Here is a 15,548-nt window from a genome sequence, read left to right as displayed (position 1 = left end):
TTTACCCGCTAATCCCTCTAACCTACGCATCTCAGGATTCTAAGGGGCAATTTTTAACCTGGCCAATCAACCTAACCCACACATCTTTGGACTGTGGGAGGAAACCGGAGCACCCGGAGGAAACCCACGCAGGTACGAGGAGAATGTGCAAACTCCACACAGACAGTGACCCAAGCCGGGAATCGAACCCAGGACCCTGGAGCTGTGAAGCAGCAGTGCTAACCACTGCCGCCCTATTTTGCAGCAGAATGCTGGAAATCTGAAATAAAAACAGAAAATGCTGGAAAAACTCAGCAGTTTTGGCAGCATCTGTGGAGGGAGGGAGAAAAATAGTTAATGTTCTGAGTTCCTGTGACTCTACTTCAGAGAATTTTTACAAACAGTGATGATAGTCTTAGTCATGGCGAATGTGAAACTGTCTTTCATTTCTGGATGTCTAAAAATTGTATTCTAAATTTCACCATAGAACCATAGAACCCCTACAGTACAGGAGCAAGTCATTCAGCACATTGACCCTGCACTGACAACAATCCCTATCCCCATAACCCCCTGCATTTACCCGAGCTAGTCCCCCTGTCACTTTAAGGGGCAATTTACCAATCCACCTAACCTGTACGTCTTTCGGACTGTGGGAGGAAACTAGCGCACCCGGAGGAAACCCATGCAGACACAGGGAGAATGTGCAGACTCCGCACAGAGTAACCCAAGGCGGGAATCGAACCCGGGTCCTTGGAGTTGTGAGGCAGCAGTGCTAACCACTGTGCCATCATGCTGCCGTTGTTCACCAGTTTGGTGGATCGTATTGTTAACAACAATGAATAAAAATCAGAATGTGGGTTGTCAGAGCTGGTGCAGTGCTCCTGCACTGAAGGAAACAGGAGTAGTAAGGACTGCTATTGCCCACAAATTTACAAAGTAGTAACTTACCTTGCAATGTCTCAGAGCTGTTCAGTGATGATGAACCCTTTTCGATCCAATGCAGTTGCCCAGAGGCTGCTGACTAGGCCACAGGCTCTCGCTAAATGCTCCCATTCAGCATTGCCTCCAGTTTTAATTGGTCACCTTATCTTCAAATTGTAACATCTTCACACATTTTGTCTCACTGTTGCAGAATACATTAGCTGCTTTTCCAGGGTCGCACTGTTCCTGGTGATGGTGAAGGCCCATCAGTTGGTTTGTGGTTGTCAGGGGCATGCAGTGGGGTGAAGTGACAAGCTGGCAGCATTTTATTGTGTCAAGAGAGCTTTCCAGCACCTCATCTGCTGAAGTGCTGTTTATAAAGAAACCGGATTGTCTGATCCTGCCAAAAATCAATGGGCTTTTGGCTGGCCATCTGCAATGGGGGCAGGGTGGGGCACAGTGCAGTGGTATTGTCACTGAACTAGTAATCGAGAGACCCACGATAACTCTGCGACCTCGGTTCAAATCCCACCACAGCAGATGGTGGAAGTTGAATTCAATAAAAATCTGGAATTAAAGGTCTAATGATAACCCCGATACATTTGTTGGAAAAACCCATCAGGTTCACTAGTGACCTTTAGGGGAGGAAATCTGCCGTCCTTACCCGGTCTGGTCTACATGTGACTCCAGAGCCACAGCAATGTGGTCGACTCTTATCTGCCCTCTGAAAGTTGAAAGGCAATTAAAGATGGGCAATAACTATTGGCGAGATCGGAGAAAGATTTGCAATGGAATTCCTCAGGTGCAACTTGAAACTACACAGATGTCTCCACATCCCATGAATACATTTTTAAAAATCGTTCCTTTTAATGAACTTTATTTAGGTTTTTTCCTCTCAGCATTTTCTAAAGACAGTTTCTATTTTTTATAACTGTGGATTAACGAACCTTTTGGGTGGGTGAACTGGTGCACAAAGACTTGTGTGGATAAGGAAGTTCACAAAAGAGGAAGCTATGAAGGGGGTGAATTTACTGTATTGTAAAAGATGTCCTCGGACAATTTCACTGCTGTGTTCCAATTTATATTGCAATCGGCTTCAGTTAAGCTCTTACACATTGCTCAACTCTTGCATCATTGCACACAACAGTGGCCAGATTGTGGTCACTAAAGGCCTACACTTTGAATAAGTTGTTCAAACACTAATTCTAGAGATACATCATGTTCTTCAGTAACACTGTCCATGGTGTATCACTGCCTCAGCCACAGATCAGAGAGTCCTATGGATGTAGCAACCGTCATGCAATAGCGACGATGCTTAGCCTTGCATGGGACAACCCAAGGCTGCAGGGAGCACAGTGTTAATGGAGTCATAATAAGTAGGACGTCCACTCAGACTACGTGGTAACTATTGCAAGGAGAGTCACTCTATTTTAGCTCTACATCAAGAGGATCTAGATTGGATTTGCATGTGGAGTGCAACTTGAAACTACACAGATGTCTCCCAATACTGACACCTGAGGAATTCCATTGCGAATCTTTCTCCGAACGGAAAAACACCCATTTATCACACCACTCTGTTTCCTGTCACTCAGCCTATGATCCAAGTGCCTACTTTCCCTTTTATTCCATCAGCTAGAATCTTTCTCACAAGTTCAAAGGGCCTCTCTGCACTGTAGATTCTATTCTTCTAAGTCAAAAGGACGTAGACAAGTTGCTGGAGTGGGCAGAAAGGTGGCAGAAGATGCTCAACTCGGAGAAGTGTGAGGTGATGCATTTTCATAGGAAGAACATGGAGGGACAAATAAAGTAAGGGGTAAAATTCTTCAGGGATGCAGGACCAGGCTGTGTGTGCAATGATCATTGAATCATAGAATCCTACAGTGCAGAAAGAGGCCATTCGGCCCATCGAGTTTTCACCAACCACAATCCCACCCAGGCCGTATCCACATATCCCTACATATTTACCCACTAACCCCTCTAACCCATGCATATAATTGATTTGGAAGAAGGTGTAACTGGTGTAATCAGCAAGTTTGCGGATGACACGAAGATGGCTGGACTTGCGGATAGCGAAGAGCATTGTCGGGCAATACAGCAGGATATAGATAGGCTGGAAAATTGGGCGGAGAGGTGGCAGATAGAGTTTAATCCGGATAAATGCGAAGTGATGCATTTTGGAAGAAATAATGTAGGGAGGAGTTATACAATAAATGGCAGAGTCATCAGGAGTATAGAAACACAGAGGGACCTAGGTGTGCAAGTCCACAAATCCTTGAAGGTGGCAACACAGGTGGAGAAGGTGGTGAAGAAGGCACATGGTATGCTTGCCTTTATAGGATGGGGTATAGAGTATAAAAGCTGGAGTCTGATGATGCAGCTGTATAGAACGCTGGTTAGGCCACATTTGGAGTACTGTGTCCAGTTCTGGTCACCGCACTACCAGAAGGACGTGGCGGCGTTAGAGAGAGTGCAGAAAAGGTTTACCAGGATGTTGCCTGGTATGGAGGGTCTTAGCTATGAGGAGAGATTGGGTAAACTGGGGTTGTTCTCCCTGGAAAGACGGAGAATGAGGGGAGATCTAATAGAGGTGTACAAGATTATGAAGGGGATAGATAGGGTGAATGGTGGGAAGCTTTTTCCCAGATCAGAAGTGACGTTCACGAGGGGTCACGGGCTCAAGCTGAGAGGGGCGAAGTATAACTCCGATATTAGAGGGATTTTTTTTACACAGAGGGTGGTGGGGGCCTGGAATGCGCTGCCAAGTAGGGTGGTGGAGGCAGGCACGCTGACATCGTTTAAGACTTACCTGGATAGTCACATGAGCAGCCTGGGAATGGAGGGATACAAACGATTGGTCGAGTTGGACCAAGGAGCGGCACAGGCTTGGAGGGCCGAAGGGCCTGTTTCCTGTGCTGTACTGTTCTTTGTTCTTTGTTCTTAAGACCTACCCTCCAAACCAGGCAGCATCCTGGTAAATCTCCCCTGCACTCTTTCCAGTGTCTCCACATCCTTCTTATAGTGAGGTGACCAGAACTGCACACAATATTCCAAATGTGGTCTCACCAAGGTCCTGTACAGTTGCAGCATAACCCCATGGCTCTTAAACTCAAACCCCCTGTTAATGAACGCCAACACACTATAGGCCTTCTTCACGGCTCTATCCACTTGAGTAGCAACCTTCAGAGATCTATGGATATGAACCCCAAGATCTCTGTTCCTCCACATTCTTCAGAACCCGACCTTTGACCCTGTAATTCACATTTAAATTTGTCCTACCAAAATGAATCACCTCGCATTTGTCAGGGTTAAACTCCATTTGCCATTTTTCAGCCCAGCTCTGCAACCTATCTATATCTCTTTGCAGCCTACAACAGCCCTCCACCTCATCCACTACTCCACCAATCTTGGTGTCATCAGCAAATTTACTGATCCACCCTTCAGCCCCCTCCTCCAAGTCATTTATAAAAATGACAAATAGCAGAGGACCAAGCACTGATCCCTGTGGCACTCCGCTGGTAACCGGTTTCCAGTCCGAAAATTTTCCATCCACCACCAAAAGGGTCTTCTGTTAGATAGCCAGTTACCTATCCAGTCGGCCAAACTTCCCTCTATCCCACACATCCTTACTTTCTTCATAAGCCGACCATGGGGGACTTTATCAAACACCTTACTAAAATCCATGTATATGACATCAACTGCACTACCTTCATCTACATACTTAGTTACCTCCTCAAAAAATTCTATCAAATTTGTGAGGCAAGACTTGCCCTTCACAAATCCGTGCTGACTATCCCGGATTAAGCTGCATCTTTCTAAATGGTCGTAAATCCTATCCCTGAGGACCTTTTCCATCAACTTACCGACCACCGAAGTAAGACTAACCGGCCTATAATTACCAGGGTCATTTCTATTCCCTTTCTTAAACAGAGGAACCACATTCGCCACTCTCCAGTCCTCTGGCACCATCCCCGTGGACAGTGAGGACGCAAAGATCAATGCCAAAGGCTCTGCTATCTCATCCCTTGCCTCCCAACGACTCCTAGGATATATTTGATCAGGCCCAGGGGACTTATCAACTTTCAGTTTATTCAAAATTGCTAGTACATCTTCCCTCCGAACATCTACTTCCTCCAGCCTATCAGCCTGTGACACCCTCTCTTCCTCAAAAAGATGGCCCCTCTCCTTGGTGAACACTGAAGAAAAGTATTCATTCATCACCTCTCCTATCTCTTCTGACTCCATGCACAAATTCCCACTGCCGTCCTTGACCGGCCCCAACCTCACCCTGGTCATTCTTTTATTCTTCACATAAGAGTAAAAAGCCTTGGGGTTTTCCTTGATCCGACCCGCCAAGGACTTCTCATGTCCCCTCCTAGCTCTCCTAAGCCTTTTTTTCAGCTCATTTCTTGCTAACTTGTAACCCTCCATCGAGCCAACTGAACCTTGTTTCTCAACCTAACATACGCTTCCTTCTTCCTCTTGACAAGACATTCCACCTCTTTTGTGAACCATGGTTCCCTCACTCGGCCATTTCCTCTCTGCCTGGCAGGGACATACCTATCAAGGACACGCAGTATTTGTTCCTTGAAAAAGTTCCACTTTTCATTAGTGCCTTTCCCTGACAATTTTTGTTCCCATCCTATGCTTCCCAATTCCCGCCTGATTGCATCATAATTACCTCTCCCCCAATTGTAAACCTTGCCCTGCCGCATGGCCCTCTCCCTCTCCATTGCAATAACAAAAGACACCGAATTGTGGTCACTATCTCCAAAGTGCTCTCCCACAACCAAATCCAACACTTGGCCCGGTTCATTTCCCAGTACCAAATCCAATGTGGCCCCACCTCTTGTCGGCTTATCCACATATTGTGTCAGGAACCCCTCTTGCACATACTGCACAAAAACTGCCCCATCCGAACTATTCGACCTATAAAGGCTCCAATCAATATTTGGAAAGTTAAAGTCCCCCATGACAACTACCCTGTGACCCCCACACATATCCATAATCTGCTTAGCAATTTCTTCCTCCACATCTCTATTACTATTTGGGGGCCTATAGTAAACTCCTAACAACGTGACCGCTCCTTTCCTATTCCTAACCTCAGCCCATATTACCTCTGTAGGCAGATCCCCTTCGAAATGCCTTTCTGCAGCCGTTACACTCTCCTTGATTTACCAGCTACCCTACACTTACTGAAACATCTATACCCTGGAACTTCCAACAACCATTCCTATCCTTGTTCTACCCACGTCTCCGTAATGGCCACAACATCGTAGTCCCAAGTGCCAATCCACGCCCCAAGTTCACCTACCTTATTTCGGATGCTCCTTGCATTGAAGTAGACACACTTCAACCCACCTTCTAGTCTGCTGGTACCCATCTTTGACCATGATACCCTTCCCAGTACCTCACTACACTCACTGACCTCCGGACTACAACTCCTTTTCCCATCCCCCTGACAAATTAGTTTAAACCCCCCCGAAGAGCTGTAGCAAATTTCCCTCCCAGGATATTGGTGCCCCTCTGGTTCAGGTGCACCCCGGCCTGTTGGTACAGGTCCCACCTTCCCCAGAAAGTGTTCCAATTATCCACATAGCTGAAACCCTCCCTCCTGCACCATCCCCGCATCCATGTGTTTAACTGCACTCTCTCCCTGTTCCTCAACTCGCTATCTTGTGGCACCGGCAACATACCAGAGATGACAACCTGTTTTGTCCCGGCTCTCAGCTTCCACCCAAGCTCCCTGAATTCCTGTTTTAAATCCCCGTCCCTTCTCTTACCTCTGTCTTTGGTGCCGACGTGCACCACGACTTGTGACTGTTCCCCCTCCCCCTTTAGAATCCTGAAGACACGGTCGGAGATGTCACGGACCTTGGCATCCGGTAGGCAACATACCATCCGTGAATCTCTCTTGTTGCCACAGAACCTCCTATCTATCCCTCGAACAAACGAGTCCCCAACAACTATAGCTCTTCCGCTCTCCCCCTTTCCCTTCTGAGCCACAGGGACGGACTCAGCGCTGGTGATCTGGTCACTGCGGCTCACCACTGGTAGGTCGCCCCCCCTCACCTGTATCCAAAGTGGAATACTTGTTGCCAAGGGGAACGACCACAGGGGATCCCCGCACCGACTGCTTCCTCCCAGCCCCTCTCACTGTCACCCATCTATTTTCATTCCCTGGAGCAACTATATCCTATATATAACTATATTCATCTGGCAACATTTAGAGGTTAAGGCAGTCTCTTTGCAAATTTGCTATCACATTCGCTTCCCCAATTACCTCGCAACCTCATTCTTGTGGCGTCACTAAAACTGTGCATTTCCACCAGTGTGACTTCACGCAACATTGCCACTCTCTCAGCCCATCGGCTGCTGAAACACTCATTCGCAACCTTGTTTCATCCAGACTCAAATATTCCAACATATCACTGGTTGGTCTCCCAAATTCTACACGCCATTAACTTAAAGAAATTCAAAACACTTGCCATTGTCTTCCTGACATCCTCGGTTTCTCCCTCTGTGTCTGGATCCTAGACTTCCGAACCCACAGACCACAATCAGTGAGCAATAGACAACAACACCTCCTCCACGATTATCCTCAACACTGGTGCCCCACAACTCTGTGTCCTCAGCCCCTTACTATACTCCTATACACCTATGACTGTGAAGCCAAATTCCCCAGCAAACCACTTTTAAGTTTGCTGTTGACACCACCATACTGGGTCAGATCTCAAACAATGATGAGATGGAGTAGAGGAAAGTGATAGAGAATCTGGTGAAATGGTGATAACAATAATCTCTCCCTCAATGTCAGTAAAACGAAGGAGATGATCACCAACTTCAGGAAGCATAGTGGAGAACATGCCCCTCTCTACATCAATGGGGATGAAGTGGAAATAGTCGAAAATTTCGAGTTTCTAGATGTTCAGATCACTAACAACCTCTCCTGGTCCCTCCGTGCCAACTCTATTGTTAGGAAACCCACCAACGCCTTTACTTTCTCAGGAGGGTAAGGACATTTGGCATGTCCTCTACAACTCTCACCAACCTTTACAGATACACCATAGAAACCATCCTTTCCGGATGTATCACAGCTTGGTATGGCTCCTGCTCTGGCCAAGACCATAAGAAACTACAAAGGATCATGAACGAAGATCACGCAAACTAGTTTCCCATTCATTGACTCTGTCCACACCTCCTGCTGCCTCAGGAAAAGCAACCAGCATAACCAAGGACCCCATGCACCCAGGACATACTCTCTTCCACCTTCTTCCATTGGGAAAAATATATAAAAGTCTAAGATCAAGCACAATGAGGCTCAAGAACAGCTTCTTCTCTGCTGCCATCAGACTTTTCAATGGACCTACCTCATATTAAGTTGATCTTTCGCTACACCCTTGCTATGGAACGCTGCATTCTGCACCCTCTCCTTCTCTTCTCTATGAACGGTATGCTTTGTCTGCGATACATTGAAACATGGTTTAGAGAATTATTACCTGGAGACAGAGCCTTACCAAGAACTCCAAGGACACCAACAGGGGATAATAAATCTCTTCCATCCTCACAAGGACGTCAAATATCAGCGACTCTAATGCATTACCGTACTCCATTCCCTCTGTCTCTGTGAAGCGTTTGGTTCCTGTTATTGCTGGTGGTGATCTCTCACTTACATTGTGGAATGACGGATTGAAAGCATTCTCTATTAATAGAAAATGGGGAGCCTCCTGTGACATATTTAGTGTTCTTAGAGACGGCCATTAATTACAGTTACTGAACAAACACTTTCAGTTCACCCCTTTCACATCGAAACATTCTCAAACGATATTTTATTAATGACATGTAAAATCAAACTCTCTGAAGCCAGTCTATAGTTTTCAAAGCTCCATGTTTATCATCGGGGTTGTACAGAATGGATCTGTAATTACAGGGCCCAATTTTACCATCAGGTTGCGTCCACTTGCAGGTGTGAAAACGTGGTAAAGTCGGGCGTGAGGCGAGTAGCACTATTCGTGCCCGTCTCCGCGCCGGTTCCCCCTTTACCAAGGCCAAAAACCGTCCATGATTGGGACCGCACTGAAACGGGTGCCACGGCCATTTAAATGTATTTAAATTGAATTAATGGGCTGCGCGCCCAACTTTACCGCCACTTCCCCCTTTACCACCGCGTTCGCCAATCCTGAATCGGCGTGAAACAGACACGCTTCATAAAAGTCCGATTCGGGCGCTCCATCAGTGAGGGTGAGTGAGGAGGTAAGTGCCGAGTGTCCGACGGCTCTCTGTTCCTCACAGGTGCCCTTTTGTTGTGGCCATTTTCTGTCTCGGGTCGGTGGGGGCTCTGCGAGTGTGTGGGGGTCAGGGAGGCTGTTGCTCAGCAGGGTCTCCAATGTCCAACTTGCAGCACGGACCCGGGTCTCAGCACTGACCTCGGGTCTTGCGGTGCTGCTGGGTCCTCGTGCACTCAGTTCACTTCCAGCTGAAGGATAGACACATAGCACTGCTGCAGCCTCTCAACTTTGCAAGGAGGTGTGATTATGGGGAGCTTGTGGCTGGGGGAATTGGAGGGGCTGTGATTGTGGGGAGCTTGTGGCTGGGGGAATTGGAGGGGCTGTGATTGTGGGGAGCTTGTGGCTGGGGGAATTGAGGGGCTGTGATTGTGGGGAGCTTGTGGCTGGGGGAATTGAGGGGCTGTGATTGTGGGGAGCTTGTGGCTGGGGGAATTGGAGGGGTGGCTGTGACTGTTGATGTTCTCGGGGCAAACAGCATTCCTTAACCGCTACATGTTCCTTTCCATCTCGCCCCCCCCCCCCCCCACCCCACCCCCACCACCCCCTTCAGAGTAACGAGATTTCTTTTGCGATGCAACCAATCGATCTTGCTGTTCTTTTGGTTGCTGCTGGAGCCGAGGAGGAGGAGCTGGAGGAAGAATTGCGGGCCCAGGAGGCTCAGACCTTACCACTTGCAGGAGTAGAGCGGGACGACCACTAGAGGTAGGAGGTGGCCGCCATTCACCCAGGAGGGTGGCGTGCAGGAGATGGAGGGAGCAGAGACCCCGGCAAGTCCGTGCACAAGTGTCATGTGATCAGATGTCGGACACCGTGTGCCGCCGACGTCTCCGAGTCCGAAAGGAGACTTTGCAACACCTGTGCCCCTGTTGCAGGACCTGGCACCTAGAGGGGGGGCGGCAGTGGGGGGGGGGGGCACCCACTCTCGGTGGCTGTCAAATTAACAGCCTCTCTGAACTTTTACGCGACTGGCTCCTTCCAGACCCCGAGCGAACATGTGTGTGGCATCTCCCAGTCAGCTGTACACACCTGTGTCAAGCAGGTCACAGAAGCCCTATGTGCCCGGGCTGGGCAGTACATCAAATTTAACCTGGACCAGGCCCAGCAGGAAGCCTGGGCTGCAGGGTTCACAGCCATTGCGGGGATGCCTAACATTCAGGGAGCCAACGACTGCACACACGTCGCCCTCAAGGCCCCCCTACAGAATCCGCAGAGATTCATGCAGGAGGGCTGGCAGCCCAAATGAGGCATGTGAGGGTGGCGAGAGGCCCCGGTCACCAGGTGGTTCACTCGCTAGGGGTTTGTGTCTGTGGGTTCCATCCACCCACCAAGAAATTCCTTCCATATCCTGCAACATTGTCACACCAGAGTGGTGGGCCTGGGTACTCTGTTAGCGAGTTATTTGGCAGGCAGGAGGGTGATGACGACTCGCGAAGCACCAATATGATGTCCCAGTGCCAACTAGTCTGACTCCTCCCCGAGCTCCGCTGGCACCTGGGCCCACAGCTGTGTAGTGGGTAAGGGATCTGAAACCCCCATACAGGGCCCTGGGGCGGGTGGGGTGGGGCACGGGAGGGAATCGCTCATGGGGAACCAACGGCTCCCTTTCCTCAGTGACACAGCATTGAGGGGCCTCCCCAACTGGCATCAACATGAAGCATCTCCCTCTGGCGATCATCAATGGAAGAGGATTCCTATCCGAGACAAATCTGAGATACATTATTCACAGGTGGGTGGTGAAAAACATTTAATTGCAATAAATTTGTTTAAATAAGGCATTCTAACATAAAAACTTGTGAACAGAAAACGAGAAGGTTTAAATATCTTTCTAACGAGTGCAGCCCTTCACCCCGTGCCATCTCAGTGCAACAACAACTTCCTAACCTTACGTGGCCGACCACGACATCTCAGTGACTCCCCAGAATGTACATTGGAGGTGGAGGGAGCCAGCAGCTGACCTCGCTCCGTGGTCTGTGATGCATGTGGCGGGCATCCTCTCGAAGTCCTGGACCTTGAGGGCCCTGGCCTGCTTCCATGACACCCTCTTCATCCCGCTGCCCCTGAGATGCCCCAGTGTCAGGAAGGGGAGAGTCAGAAGGTGTTGCCATAGACACAGTCTCCTGGCTGGAAGGCCCCGGCATGGGCTCGATCCCTTCCTCCTCCCTTGGGGTTGCTGTGGGCCCCTGGTTCACTCCATGGGACGGCGATGCTGCTGCAGTGAGCTCCAGAAGCTCCGGCGTCACCTGGCACTGCCAGTCCTGGAGGACCACCTGCGTCCTACCCATGGTGGTCGACCCCTCCGCGATGGCCACTTGAGCCGTGGGCCATCTCTAAATGACCGCAGCAAGTGCCCTGTGAGACTGGGCCAAACTCTGCAAGCCCTCAGCTGTGGCCCTCTGAGACTGGGCCACCTTCTCAAGGATTGCTGCCATTGCCCGCTGTGTCTCAGTGCTGTCCCTCTGGGTCTCCTGCAAGCTCTCGAGCCTTTCAGCCATGAGCTGCAGAATCTCGAGAAGCCTGTTCAGTCCCTCACATTGGCCTGCTGTGACTCGGCCATCACTTGGAGCCTGTCACTCATGGGGAGGATCCCCTGCCCCAGGCTTTCCACTGCAGATGCCACTCTTGCAGTGTTGGCCTGGGATGTAGGCAAGGCAGGCAAAAGCTGGTCTGTCTGGAAGCTTTGGGACTCCTCCCAGCAGCCTCGCAGTTGGTCCAGTGTGGCAGTCAGCCCCTCCTGCATTCCCTGGCTCTGTTGCTGCATCTCTGAGTGATCTCAGAGGCTCAGCATAGAAACATAAAAAAACTACAGCACAAAACAGTCCCTTCGGCCCCACAAGTTGTGCCGAACATATCCCTACCTTCTCGACCTACCTATAACCCTCCATCCTATTGAGCTCCATGTACTCATCCAGGAGTCTCTTAAAAGACCCTATTGAGTTTGCCTCCACCACCACTGACGGCAGCCGATTCCACTCGCCCACCACCTTCTGTGTGAAAAACTTCCCCCTAACATCTCCCCTGTACCTACCCCCCAGCACCTTAAACCCGAGTCCTGTCGTAGCAGCCATTTCCACCCTGGGAAAAAGCCTCTGAGAGTCCACACGATCTATGCCTCAACGTCTTATATATCTCTATTAGGTCTCCTCTCATCCTACTCCAAGGAGAAAAGACCGAGCTCCCTCAGCCTATCCTCATAAGGCATGCCACTCAATCCAGGCAACATCCTTGTAAATCTCCTCTGCACCCTTTCAATCTTTTCCACATCCTTCCTGCAATGAGGCGACCAGAACTGAGCACAGTACTCCATGTGGGGTCTGACGAGGGTCTTATATAGCTGCATCATTATCCCCGGACTCCTAAACTCAATCCCTCGATTGATAAAGGCCAGCATACCATACGCCTTCTTAACCACCACCTCCACCTGCGGGGCCGATTTTAGAGTCCTATGGACCCGGACCCCAAGGTCCTTCTGATCCTCTACAGTACGAAGAGTCTTTCCCATTATATTGTACTCCTTCATCCCATTTGACCTGCCAAAATGGACCACTACGCATTTATCTGGGTTGAAGTCCATCTGCCACTTCTCCACCCAGTCTTGCATCCTATCTATGTCCCTCTGTAACTTCTGACATCCCTACAGACTATCCACAACCCCACCAACCTTCGTGTCATCGGCAAACTTACCAACCCATCCCTCCACTTCCTCATCCAGATCATTTATGAAAATGACAAACAGCAAGGGTCCCAGAACAGATCCCTGGGGCACACCACTGGTGACCGACCTCCATTTAGAAAAAGACCCATCCATACCCACACTCTGCCTCCTTTGGGCAAGCCAGTTCTGGATCCACAGGGCAGCAGGCCCTTGGATCCCAAGCCCTATCACTTTTTCCAGAAGCCTTGCATGGGGGACCTTATCAAACGCCTTGCTAAAATCCATATAAACCACATCTACTGCCTTCCCTTCGTCAATGTGTTTAGTCACATTTTCGAAGAACTCCACCAGGCTCGTAAGACACGATTTGCCCTTGACAAAGCCATGCTGAGTATTCTTGAGCATACTAAACCTCTCTAAATGCTCATAAATCTTGTCCCTCAGGATCTTCTCCATCAGCTTACCAACCACTGAGGTTAGACTCACTGGTCAGTAATTTCCTGGGCTATCCCTATTCCCCTTCTTGAAAATAGGAACCACATCCGCAATCCTCCAGCACCTCTCCCGTCTCCATTGACGACGCAAAGATCATCGCCAGAGGCTCTGCAATCTCTTCCCTCGCCTCCCACAGGAACCTGGGATATATCCCATCCAGACCCGGCGACTTATCTATCTTGATGCCATTCAAAGATTCCAGCACAACCTCTTTCTTAAAGTCCACATACTCAATCCTTTCAGTCCACTGCAAGCCCGCAGTACATCCACCCAGGTCCTTCTCCTCTGTGAAAACCGAGGCAAAATACTCATTAAGCACCTCTGCCATTTCTACTGTTTCCGTACAGACTTTCCCACCTTCACCTTTTATAGGCCCTATTCCTTCACGTCTTATCCTTTGACTCTTCACACATTTATAGAACGCCTTAGGGTTTTCCTTAATCCTACCTGCCAAGGCCTTCTTGTGACCCCTTCTGGCTCTCCTAATTTCCTTCTTTAGTCCCTTCCTATAAGCCGTATACTCATCTAGATCCCTATCTTCGCCAAGCCCTCTGAACCTTTTGTACGCTTTCCTTTTCTTCTCAACTCAGTCCCGCACAGCTTTCGTGCACCACGGTTCCTTCAACCGTCCAACTCCTTCCTGTCTGCTCGGAACGTTGTCCTGTAGAACTCGAGACAGACATTCCTTGAAAAACTGCCACCTCTCTTCAGTACATTTCCCCGAGAATACCTCCTTCCAATTTGCTGCCTTATGTATTCATATTTCCCCTTACTCCAAATAAATGCTTTCCTAGCTTGCCTGATCCTCTCTTTTTCCAATGCAAGCATGTAGCCTGGGGCCAGCGGAGTCCACGCCTCCGGCAGCCCCTGCGTGCCAGAGGCCTCGGACGTTCCTTCCTCCACCCGATGTACATTATCAGATGTGTCGTGCTCACCAGAGAGTGACCCAGAAGCCTCAACACTAACTGGACCCACCGACCTGTCAGCATCTGAGTGAGTTGTGAGGTGGAAACTGACACCAAAACTGTGCCACCCTCGGAGGTCCCTTCACCCATATCCTCCGAGGACTCACTGAGCTGTCTGAACCAGGGTGGGCAGGAGCTGCAGTAGGGGCCGGGAGTCCAGAAGGCCCTGAGGTGTCTGGATCTGTCCCTGTAACACAGGACACAAGGTTAAGTGCAAGAGAGGGAGGGGAATCCGGGATGCCAAGCATGTGATTCACATTTCCCCATTGAACATAGAATAAAGCACCAAAAAAATTATATCACAGGAACAGGCCCTTCGGCCCTCCAAGCCTGTAGCGACCAGGTTCCCCATCTGATTTGGTACCCCCTACCCTTCCGGGGACCGTGTGTCTCTATTCCCATCCCATTCACATAGCTGTAGAGGTGCCCCTTAAAGGTCACTATCATTTCTGCGTCCGCGAACCCCCCCCCGGCAGTGAGTTCTAGGCACCCACTATCCTCTGTACAAATAAACATGCCTCGTACATCTCCTTTAAACCTTGCCCCTCGAAACTCGTGCCCCTGAGAAGTTGCCTCAGTGAGTGTAGGAATGACAGGCGCTCACGTCTTGACGGCAGCCCGACCATGCTGTCACTGACAGCCCACATCTCCCCTTCTCTTGACAGCTCCAGCGCCCGCTCCTTAAAGAGGGTGAGGACCTGGAGGTCTGGCTCATCACCCCCCGCCCTCTCACGGGTTTTATGGTCGGTCTTCTCCTGTGGGGAGAGAAGGAGCCATGAAAGAAATGAGTCCTGCAAGTATCAGGTGATGGCCCTTAGAGGGCAAGCACAGTGGGGCTCTTGGGGGGGGGGGGGGGGGGGGGGGGGGTAGGAAGGAGGTGCTTGGGGGTCAGGAGCTGGAAGCATGCAGGGTGCTGGGGAGGATCTGGGGGAGATTTGGGGGAAGATGCAAGATGGGGTTCAGCACTCACCCTTGCTGCACGGATGAGTCATTGACTTTTTTCCGGCACTGCTTCACGGTTGGGATGGCCAGTGCCCTGGCACTGACCGAGGCAGCGACTTCTTCCCAGGCCGCATTTCCATCAGCCCCCCTGGGTCTGTGTCCTCCTTGTGGGGGGGGGGGGGGTGAAGAGGGTGTCCTGCCTCGCCTCTGCTGCATCCAGCAGCCTCTCCAGGTCAGCCTCAGTAAATCAGGGGGCGGGTCGTGCGCACATTTTGTGCAGGAATGTCTGCCTGGCCATTGTTGTGTTTT

General features: G+C 50.0%; 1 protein-coding gene across 1 annotated transcript in view; it reads right to left on the bottom strand.

The window, feature by feature from the left end:
• LOC144486006 (zona pellucida sperm-binding protein 3-like) overlaps positions 1 to 15,548 on the bottom strand; it is a 29,020-nt gene that overhangs the window by 1,119 nt on the left and 12,353 nt on the right. The gene's annotated exons all lie outside the window — the stretch shown is intronic.

The sequence above is a fragment of the Mustelus asterias genome, unplaced genomic scaffold (genome assembly GCF_964213995.1).
Source record: "Mustelus asterias unplaced genomic scaffold, sMusAst1.hap1.1 HAP1_SCAFFOLD_263, whole genome shotgun sequence".
Lineage (NCBI taxonomy): Eukaryota > Metazoa > Chordata > Chondrichthyes > Carcharhiniformes > Triakidae > Mustelus > Mustelus asterias.
This window is presented reverse-complemented; position numbering and strand designations above follow the sequence as displayed.